Source organism: Tenrec ecaudatus, chromosome 2 (genome assembly GCF_050624435.1).
Source record: "Tenrec ecaudatus isolate mTenEca1 chromosome 2, mTenEca1.hap1, whole genome shotgun sequence".
Taxonomy (NCBI): Eukaryota; Metazoa; Chordata; class Mammalia; order Afrosoricida; family Tenrecidae; genus Tenrec; species Tenrec ecaudatus.
In genome coordinates, this window is record NC_134531.1 from 215,007,416 (window position 1) to 215,019,063 (window position 11,648).

Sequence of the window (11,648 nt, forward strand, 5' to 3'; positions counted from 1 at the left end):
TTCAATGACCAATTCTCACATTCATATGAGGCCTGGGAAAAATCCATGCCTAAAGTAAGGTGCACCTTAGTCCTCAAAGTAACAGCCTTGCGACTGGCTGCTCTGAAAAGCCATCTTTGCATTGTTCCCTGGTTCGCTTGCTCGGCCGCAGCCACCTCCGCCACGCGCCTCCTCCTCCGCCGCCGCCAGAGTCCCCGAACTCGGATCACCAGCGTGCCCCACCATGTCAGACGTGGCCGTGGACCCCAGCTCCGAGATCACCACCAAGGACTTAGAGGAGAAGAAGGAGGTTGTGGAGGAGGCGGAGAATGGGAGAGAGGCCCCCACTAACGGGAACGTTAACGAGGAAAATGGGGAACAGAAGGCTGACAACGAGGTAGATGAAGAAGAGGAAGAAGGTGGGGAAGAGGAGGATGAAGAGGAGGAAGGTGATGGTGAAGAAGAGGATGAGGATGAGGAGGCTGAGGCAGCTACAGGCAAACGGGCAGCTGAAGATGCTGAGGATGACGATGTGGATACCAAGAGCAGAAGACTGACGAGGACGACTAGACAGCAAAAGGAAAAGTTCAACTTACAACAACAAAACAAAAACACAAAGGCCACCGTGACCTATTCACCCTCCACTTCCTGTCTCAGAATCTAAACGTGGTCACCTTCGAGTGAGAGTCCCGCCCCACCCACGTCGGGCTGCACCACTGCAGACGCACGCTCACCACCACCCCACCAACACGACACCGTGAATTTGCAACAGGGCAGGCAAAAAGAACCAGAACTTCCCGGGCCCTGCTTTTTTTCTTAAAAGTACTTTTTTTTTTTTTTTTTTGACTTTTAGACTGTTCATTCGCTGATAGTGTATTCTTTTTTTTTTTTTTAACAATTTATTGGGGCTCATACAATTCTTTTCACCGTTCATATATATACATACATCAATTGTATAAAGCACATCTGTACAGTCTTTGCCCTAATCATTTTTTTCTCTTTTCTTCTTTTACATTTTATTAGGGACTCATACAACTCTTACCACACTCCATACATATACATACATCAATTGTATAAAGCACATCCATACATTCCCTGCCCCAATCATTCTCAAGGCATTTGCTCTCCACTTAAGCCCCTTGCATCAGGTCCTTAAAAGTACTTTAAAAAGGAAAACTTGTTTGTATTTTTTATTTACATTTTATATTTTTGTACATATTGTTAGGGGTCAGACATTTTTAATGATCTCGGATGACCAAGCCAGCCTTTGGAGGGTTCTCTGCCCTATGTCTGACTCTACTTGTGGTGTGACCATGTTCATTATCTCAAAGGAGAAAAAAACCTTGTAAAAAAAGCAAAAACAACAACAAAAAAATACAATCTTATTCTGAGCATTCCAGTAACTGTTTTTGTGTATGTACTTAGCTGTACTATAAGTAGTTGGTTTGTATGAGATGGTTAAAAAGGCCAAAGATAAAAGGTTTCTTCTTTTCTTTTTGTCTATGAAGTTGCTGTTTATTTATTTGGCCTGTTTGACGTATGTGTGAAGCAATGTTGTCCAACAATAAACCGGAATTTTATTTTGCTGAGTTCTAAAAAAAAAAAAAAAGTAACAGCCTTGCTTTTCAATACTCCAAAGAGGTTTTGTGTAGCAGATTTACCTAACACAACATGTCCTTTGAACTCTTGACTCCTGCTTCCATGAATCCAAGCAAGACAATATCCTTGAGAGCTTCAGTCTTTTCTCCATTTATCACGAGGCTACCTATTAGTTCGGTTCTGAGCATTTTGGTCTTCATTACACTGAGCTGTAATGCACACTGAAGGCTGCAGCCCTTGATCTTCCCAGCAAGTACTTCAAGTCCTCCTCACTTTCAGAAAGCAAGGTTGTGCCATCTATATAGGGCAGGTTTAAAAAATACGTATCAGGGGTTCTTACAGCTCTTGTAACAATTCACACATCAATTGTATCAAACACATTAGTAAATATGTTGCCATCATTGTTCTCGAAACATTTTCTTTCTGCTTGAAGCCTTGGTATCAGCTCCTCCTTTTACCCTCCCTCCTCCACGCTCCCACTTTCACAACTCGAGAAATTATAAATTATTATTATTTTCATTTTTTATACCATTCACTGTCTCCTTTCACCCACGCTTCTGTTGTTCATCCCCCTGGGGGAGGGTGGTTGTTAAACATTGATCATTGCCATTGATTCCCCCATTCTCCTTCTCCCCGCACCTTCCCCTACCCTCCTGGTATCTCTACACCCATTCCTGTTCCTGAGGAGTTTATTTGTCCTGGATTCTATTCTTATCTCTACCAATGTACCTGCTCCCGTCTAGCCGGATTTTTAAGGTAGAACTGGGGTCATGATAGTGGGTGGGGAGGAAGCATTAAAGAACTAGAAGAATTTTGCATGTTTTATTGGTGCTACACTGCACCCTGGCTGACTCATCTCTTGCTGTGACCCTTCTGTAAGGAGAGGTCCAAATGTTTACGGATGGGCCTTGAGACTCCACTCTGACCCTCCTATATGACTGTTTGTTTGAGGTCTTCTGATGCCTAATACCTGATCCTGTCCACATCTTATAATCATACAGGCTGGTGTGCTTCTACAATGTGGGCTTTGTTGCTTCCCTGCTAGATGGCTGCCTGTTTAGCTTCAAGCCTTTAAGACCCCAGATGCTACATTTCTTAATAGTCGGGCACCATCACCTTTCTTCACCATAGTTGCTTATGCACCCATCTTGTCTTCAGTGATCATGTCAGTAAGGTGGGCATCATAAAAGACCAGGTTATTAAAACAAAGTGCTCTTGTGTTGAGGCAGGGCTTGAGTAGAGGCCCAAGGTCCATCTACTACCTTAATAATTAACATATACATATATGTACATAAACCTATATCCCTATCATTATAGTTAATATATTTACATATATGCATGCCTATATTTATACCTCAAATAAATGTCTTTTGCCTCCTAGTTCTTTCCTCTATTTTCTTTTACTTTCCTCCTGTCCCACTACTACATTCAACCTTCATTAGGCTCTCAGTGGTTCCTCCTCATTACATTGCACTTGATCAAAGCCCACCAGGTGATCTACACCTTCCCCGCCATCAACTTTAGATCTCTAGTTCCCTTGTAGCTGAGTTTGTTGGCTCTTCCCTCCTTCTCCCCCACCTCTTCCTCTCCCAGGTCCCCCTGGAACTATTGGTCCCATTGTTTTCTCCTTGGAATTGTTTATCCTGCCTATTTCATATAGATAGACATAGAAAGAAAAGAGAAGAAGAAACCTATAAATAGTTCCAGACCTGTCTGTTAACCCTTATGAATGTTTTCTGATCGGGTCTGATGAGGTGCCAAGCCCTGGCCCTCGAGTCAGAAGTCTATTTTGGGCATTCCTCAGGGACTCCGTTGCTTTGCTCCCCTTGCCGTTCTGTCGTACTCCATAGGTCAGGTTTGTCATAAGCCTTCCTCCAGTCCTGATGCCAAATTCTTCTTCATATAATCCAGTTTCTCTGATGATTTGCTCAGCATATAGACTGAATGAGTATGGTGAGAGGATACAACCCTGACACACACCTTTCCTGATTTTAAGCCATGCAGTGTTCCCTTGCTCTGTGAGCACAGCTGTCTCTTGATCCATTTTCAGGTTACACGTGAGCACAATTAGATGTTTAACCCACATTTTACAGTGCCTATGCATAGTAAAAAAAACCCACAAAAACCACAAATACATGCCTTTCTGGTATTTTCTGCTTTCTGCCAAGATCGATCTGACAGCAGCAATGATATTCCTTGTTCCGTGTCTTCTTCGGAATCTGGCCTGCATTTCTGGCAGTGTACTGCTGCAACAGTTCTTGGGTGGTCTTCAGCATGATTTTGCTCGCATGTGTTATTAATGATGTTGCTCTATAATTTGAGCATTCTTTGCGTCACGTTTCTTTGGAATGGGGACCAATATGGATCTCTTCCAGTCAGTTGGCCACATAGCTGACATTTACAAATGAGTGCTTCGTTGACTTGTTGAAGCATTTCAACTGGTATTTTAATTCCTAGAGCCTTGCTTTTGGATAAGAGTTCAGTGCAGCTTGACCTTCTGCCTTTAGTACTGTTGGTCCTTGCCCGCATGCTTCCTCCTGAAATGGGCATGTTGGCCCCTCCTTCTGGGTACGGCGACTTGCTTTATCTCACTCTTCTTTTGATGCTTTCTGCACCTGCCACATTTTGCCCACAGAATCTTTAATCTTTCAATATCGCCACGGAAGGCTGGACGTTTTTGAGTGTTCCAGGTTAAGATATGCTGAGGATGCGCTTCCATCTTGCTTTTCTAACCCTAGGTCTTTGCACATTTTATTATATTTTACTTTGTTGTCAGGAGCTGCCCTTTGAAATTTTTTACTCAGCCCTTTGACTTCATCATTTCTTCCATTTCCCTTACCTGCTCTATGGTTAAGAGTAAGTTTCAGGGTCTCTTCTGACATCCTCTTTGATCTTCAATTTTTCTTGTGTCTTTAATGAAACTTTTGCTTTCTTTATGAATGATACTCTTGATGTCCTCCCAAATTTCATCAAGTCTTCTGTGTTATTGTTAAATGTAGCAAACTTGTTCTCACAATGGTCTCAAAATTCAGGTAGGATATATTCATGCTTGTAGCTTGACTCTTGTGAACATATTTGATTTTTTTCAGCTTCAACCTGTACTTACTTATGCAATTGTTCCTAAGTTAGCCTCTGATATTGAACTTCTCCATTGTTTCTTCCCAAAGATGTTGTAAATTTGATTTCTGTGTATTTCACCTGCAGAAGTCCATGTGTATAGTTGACAGTTGTTTTGTTGGAAAAAGGTATTTGTTATGAACAAGCTGTTGGTCTTGCAAAACTCTATCATGTTATATTTGAGTTCATTGTTGCAGCCACTGTCAATTCATCTTGATGGTCTTCTTCTTTTTCACTGTCTCTACTTTACCAAGCATGATGTCCTTCTTCAGGGACTGGTCTCTCCTGTCCAAAGTATAGGAGACAAAGTCTTGCCATTCTCACTTCTAGAGAGGATTCTGGTTGTATTTCCTCATGGATCAGTCTGTGTGTTCTTCGGGCAGTGCATGTTACTTTCATGGGTTTGAACCATTGACCTTGGAGCTAGTGGCCCAATACCTATCCCACAGTGCCTTCAGGAATCCTTAGGAATAATATAATTACATCACATATAAGGCCCCAAGATGACCCTTCAGCTTGATGGTTTAATTAAGAAACTCTCAGATTTAGAAAAATGGTTATGTTCATGGTTATCTGTACTAAAGCAGGGGGCAGGAGTGTGGGGATGTGTCTGGATTTGGGTCTAAACATAAATTGTGTGACTTCTGATGGCAAGAAAAAAAGCTATATATTATTGTATATAAGATAGTTTTGCCCAAAATATTTAACTTCAATCAAAACATGAATTAATAAATCAGACTGTAAGGTTTCTAGAGTATAACTGGTCAGGACTCTTATAAACTGCCTTAAAAAAGAAAGAAAACAGTAGAGATACAGTAGGAGAAGGAACACTTCTAGAGACCATCAAGTAAAAGTTAGAGGCAATGCATGAAACATGATTGGATCCTGGGCCAAAAAAGTAATACAATACCTGAAAATTTTAGACAATTGTAGAAATTTGAATATAAACTACACATTGAGTAATATTTTAAAAAGTGAATAATCCCAGACTCATTTCTGTGGTCAATTCTGAATCATAGCTACCTTATAGGACAAAAAAGGGGAATAAATTCTCACAACCAGACTAATTGGCAATATTAATATGAACAAAAAATATCAAACTGGTCAAAGTTTTTTTATTTTACTTGGATTCATAATCAAAGCTTATGGAAAAAGAAAAGAGAAAAGCGACTTATGACAACAGTAGTCAAGAAGTCAAATGACTTGTTATATTTTACACACGTGCTGTTTAAGACCTCTGTGAAGGGTAAATGAGTGAATACATCACTGTGCAGACTAAAGGATGCCTGTCCCAAACCATCCGAGTATTTTCAGTCACCTCATATGCAGGGAAAAGGTGGACAATGAGTAAAGAAAACTGCAGAGGAATTCATACCTTTGAACTAGCTGACTGAGCGCACATTCCCAAATTTTCCCGGTCCAGGACCTAGCTAGGGTGGCCAGTAGCTGAGTTGCAGGGACATAGCTCTGAGACCAGCCTGCGGCAGACACAAGGACAAACAGGCTTGACCCTAGGCCCAAGCCAAGGGAACTCCATTCTGGTCTCCTGCCAGGCCTAGCTCCTCAATAGCAGGGATAGCACGGCCTACTCAAGCCACGTGGGAGTAACTTAACAGGGCGTTCTGGAGCGGCACAAATCATGAACACAGTCCCACTTGGAAAAACGAATCCCCCTTTCCTGAAGTACAGCTTTGCACAACACCCCCTCTTTTTTCTTTTACTACTTCTATTAGCACTGTGCGCATATTCAAGAGTTCAAAGACAACTTGACAGTACCTAACAACAAACGATGGCGAATGATCCGGAGCTTTTCTCTTTTTACAGTTTTATTGGCACTTTATCTACATGTCATACAACCCAATAATTCATTCATTTCGAGAAGAGTTGTACAATTGCCATCATATTCAATTTGAGAACATTTTCTTCTTCCTTGTAGTCGTTTTATTCATGCAATTATTCTCTTTGAGCCTTTCTTTATGTTTTTTGATGGCGGAGGTATTTAGAAAGTGTCCGTCAAATAGGTGTGATAGGTGGTGTCACACTGTGAAGATTGCAGTCAGGGACATGAAACAAGATGTGTGAGTTGTGAGGGGAAAACTGACCTGCGCGGTAAACCTTCCCCCAATAACGATACAATGTTTTTAAAAAAAGAAAAAGGAACGGTGTCTGTTCATGTCCTCTGTCCATTCCTTAGTTGATTTACAAGCCTTTTGTTCTTGAGGCCTTTGAGTCTTCTATACATTTGAGAGATTATCCTTTAATTGATAAATCATTTTCAAAAATCCTTTCCCCTACTCTGTGAGGTTGTTTTTGTTTTTTAATCTTTTGGTAAAAATCTTTCTTTTTTTAATTAAATTCTTTTATTGGGGGTTCTTACATCTCCATCACAATCCATACATTGATCCATTGTGTCAAGCACATTTGTACGTATGCTGCCATCATCATTTTCAAAGCATTTTCTTTCTACTTGAGCTCTTGATACGAACTCATTTTTCCTCCTCCTCCCCCCTCCCTCCCTCATGAACCCTTGATAAGTTATAGATTATTATTTTCATATCTTACATCATCCTCTGTCAACCTTCACCCACTTTTCTGTTGTTCGTCCCCCTGGGAGGGGGTTATATTTTGATCCTTGTGATCCATTCCCCCTTTCTTCCCCTCACCTTCCCCTTATCCTCCTGGTATCTCTATTCTCATTGTTGGCCCTGAGGGGTTTATCTATCCTGGATTCCCTGTGTTTCGGGCTCTTATATGTAGCAGTGTGCATGTTCTGGTCTAATCTGATTTGTAAGGTAGATTTGAGGTCATGATAAGGGGGAGGGCGGGAAGAAGCATTAAAGAATTAGAGGAAAGTTGTGTGTTTCATCAGTGCTATACTGCACCCTGACTTGCTCATCTATTCCTTGTGACCCATTGTCTACAGATGGGCTTTGGATCTCCCCTCCGCACTCCACCTCCTTCACAGTGATATGATATTATTCTTCTTTGGTGCCTGATACCTGAGAGTGAGAGTGGCCATACCGGGAAGGTGGAGGGAAGGTGGGGTAAAAAGGGGGAACCAATTACAAGGATCTACATATCACCACCTCCCTGGGGGATGGACAACAGAAAAGTGGGTGAAGGGAGATGTCAGACAGTGTAAGACGTGACAAAATAATAATAATGTATAAATTATCAAGGGTTCATGGGAGGAGAGGGGGGGAAATGAGGAGCTGATACCAAGGGCTCAAGTAGAAAGCAAATATTTTGAAAATGATGAGGGCAACAGATGTACAAATGTGCTTGACACAATGGATGGATGTATGGATTAAGATAAGAGTTTTACAAGCCCCCCAATAAAATGATTTTTTAAAAAAAGATCAAAATGGGTGAGGAGCTGATACCAAGGGCTGAAGTAGAAAGAAAATGTTATGAAAAAGATGATAGCAACAAATATACAAATGTGCTTGACACAATGGGTCCATGTATGTATTGTGATACGAGCTTTATGAGCCCCCAATATAATTATTTTAAAAAAAAGAAACACAAAAGTAAAATATTGTCAATCATCCCCCTGGGGTATAAGGTGTTTGTACTGATAACATTCTCAATTTTTCCAGCTACACAGCCTTCCAGACACTGTAGGTATGAGAAGTCCATGGGGTACAGCTCCACCGTGAGCCGCAACCTATGAGTCGTTGCCCAATTCAATCTCCCATTGAATTGAGCTCTGTTTACACTAATTATGGGGCTTGGTACCAGTGGGAAACTACCTGGATCAGCTCCTCCAAGTTCAGATCCCTGCCAAGCACATCACTGCAAGGGGGGCACTGAGGTACTAAATGTATGGTGATTCCGGGTCCCTTTCTATTGGATACCCACTGAGCCAATTGTTCTACTCAGGGTCCAATGGCCACAGCTTCCACAGTCCTGGGGCCGCCACTCTCTGTTTCCTCTCCCATCCACGGGCCACAGTCCTCAGTCCAAGGGTGCAGGCACCTTTGAGGCAGAGCTTAGTTCATTCAGCGGGGCCTCAATGTGAAGTCCTTCTGGTTTAACCCCGTGAGAAAGGAATTTTAAAAAGAAGAAAAGGAAGAGAGAACATGAATATTTTAAGGTGGGGAGGATTATAGTGACTTATGCCTTATGTGATGTTAGATTTTAGAACATTATAGAGACATACAGAATATCAAGACATGAATCTCACTCTCTTTCTATAGTTTTCTTTCATTAGACCAAAATTTTTTTTTAATTTAATATATCTTTTTATTGGGTAGACCAAATTTTTGGCTTATTTTTGCCCCTCTATTCCAGAAGAATAACGACTAGTGTCGCAAATGCTAACTGCCAGGTCAACAGCAAATGCTTCCTTTGAATAGTTGTACTGTAAAATGCAAATACCATTCGCATAGAGAGAACATTTTCTTCCAGCCAGTAGGTAAGATGTGACCTGCCAAAATAAATTTTACCTTTTCAACATCTGATTACAGGGGAAACTATTTCTCCATGGCTACCCTGTAATCTAATTTTGGATACTTTAGCAAAAAGTATCAACATTTAAAAAATACTTATTTCAAGATTCCAAATACCAAGGACATCAACTTTTGGAATGTCAAAGCGCAAGCACAGCAAGTGTTTTATTACCCAAGCTGAGTTCGTTTTTAGCTGCTGTTCTGCTTTTCGCTCCCTTAACTTTTTATTTTAAACAATCACACGTGTTTATAAAGTTGTGAAATTAATACAAAGAAATCTTGAATGCTCCTCACATAGTTCAATAATTATTGTTTTTGCCACATTGGATTTCTTTTTTTCTCTCTGTATCTTCTTCTCTTTACATGTAACTATACTAACCCTTACAATATAATAATATGTTTATATTCATATTGTTTTATGCACTCAAGTTTGTACTAAAGTGTACATTATTATAATATTAATTTTTAAATATTAATTTAATGTATACCAGAGTGAATAAAAAAGAATTGCTACTAGAGTTCCAATTCATATAGGCATATATTTATTCCTAACAAAATGTGTTCAACCAAGTCTCTGCTATATGTTCATGCAGCAGACAGGTTCTCTCATTAATAAACTTGGTTTATCCCTAGATGACCACATCATAGAGGACAATATGAAGAGAGAGTTCAAGGAGAACAGCCAATCTGATCTTCCCACAGGGGGACAAACCAAAAGGGGAGCGCAACAGACCAGCAATGGAACAAAACCACGAAGCCCCTGAGGAATCCGATTGCAGACTTTTGACTCAGGGGGCAGCACTTGACACCTTATCTAAACTGGTTTGGGGATACCCACAAGGAGATCCCACTGAAAGTCTAAAGGTGTAATGGGGTGGGGATGGGACGGACACTAGACTCCTCCATCCCTGACTGCAGGAAGAGTAGTGGGGGCTTGTAGAAGGTGTGCCTCTCGGTCACGATGCTGAGGACTTAAAAGGTGTAAGTGCTGTTCAGTAAATGGGTCCTGGGATATAGAAACGTGAAATAAAAGGGGATTCTCCTGATGGATGATAACAGGGCATGCGAGCTGTTAACAGAGAGATACCCATCTGCTCTGGGTCAGGATAACAGTGAGACTTGGAACTACGGTATGGTCTTTCTTTTCTTTTGGTGTCTATCTATACAAGATGGGAAGCATAAGAAATCCCAAGGAGGTAGCAATGGGACTGATGGTTCTGGTGGGCATGAGAGGGAAGGAGGCGCGGGCAGGGCAGCAGTGGGACAATCACAACAGGGACAGGGAATATCAAGGGTTCTAAAATTGATGGTGAGGAGTGGATAGTGTTCTTAATCATATTTGATCAATTGAAATGTATCTGAGAGAAATGACTGAGCAGTAAGCAATAGGTGAACATGATAATGGGGCAGGAGAAAAGAAAAATAAACCAGAAGAAAGTAAAACTTATATATATAGGTATAAACATATATGTATATAGTATGCATTAGTATATATATGTGTGTATGTGTATACACACACAGTTATAACTGGGAAGCAGATGGACTTTGAGCCTCTACTTAAATCTTACCTCAGTACAAAAATGGTTTGTTCCAGTAATGTGGCAATGTATGATATTCACCTTCCAGACACAATCACTGAAGACAAAAATAGGTGCATAAGCATCCTGGCCCACCAGGCCCTGAGGACAATGACCCCAATTAGAGCAGCCAGTCCACAGAGAGGACCACATGGCCAGCCCCACTATGAGACAAGACGTCCCTCACTGACCCACGACCCTGCAAGGGACAGCACCGGACACACAGTGTGGGAATTGTGCCTAACCTGATCCCACCACACTGAGGGAAAGCACTGGGGGAGTGCAGTGGATCAGCAAGGGAATGGAGCGGCAAGGTCCCCAGGGAATGCTGAAGGTGGACTTTGGGGCCAGGGCGTGGTGCCCCAACAGACTGGACTGGAAAACACTCCTAAAGGCCATCAAACAATCCTTGAACTAACTACAAGTTTTCTTTCTTGATGTGTTTTGTTTTGTTCTTTGTCAATGGCTTATTGTTGTTTTGTTGTATACTGTTGCTTGGTTTGGCTGTGTCTTGTTTTTGTGCATGTTATTATCTCCGCAGGTCTGTCTAAATAAGATAGGCTGGATGAACTATCTGGAGGAAAAACAACGAGACCGACAGTTCCGGGGGACATGGGATAGGGGCAGTTGGGGGATAAGGAAGTGGTGTTAACAAACCAAGGGATAAGGGAACAACAAAGGACCCAAATTGGTGGTGAGGTGGGTGTGGCAGGCCTGGTAGGGAATGATCAAGGGTAAGGTAACGAAGAGGTATAGCTGAAACCCAGGTGGGGACGGAGCATGATAGTGGGACAGGAGGAAAGTCAAGGGAAATAGAGGAAAGAGCTAAGAGGCAAAGGGCATTTATAGAGGTCTAGACAAAGACATGTACATATGCAAATATATATATGAGGATGGGTAAATACATCTATGTGCCTATATTTAT

At 41.5% G+C, this 11,648-nt stretch overlaps 1 pseudogene; it reads left to right on the top strand.

Annotated features, from left to right (window-relative positions):
* Positions 1-223: 223 nt before the first annotated feature.
* On the top strand, positions 224-657 carry LOC142441331 (prothymosin alpha pseudogene; annotated as a pseudogene).
* The last annotated feature ends 10,991 nt before the right edge of the window (positions 658-11,648 follow it).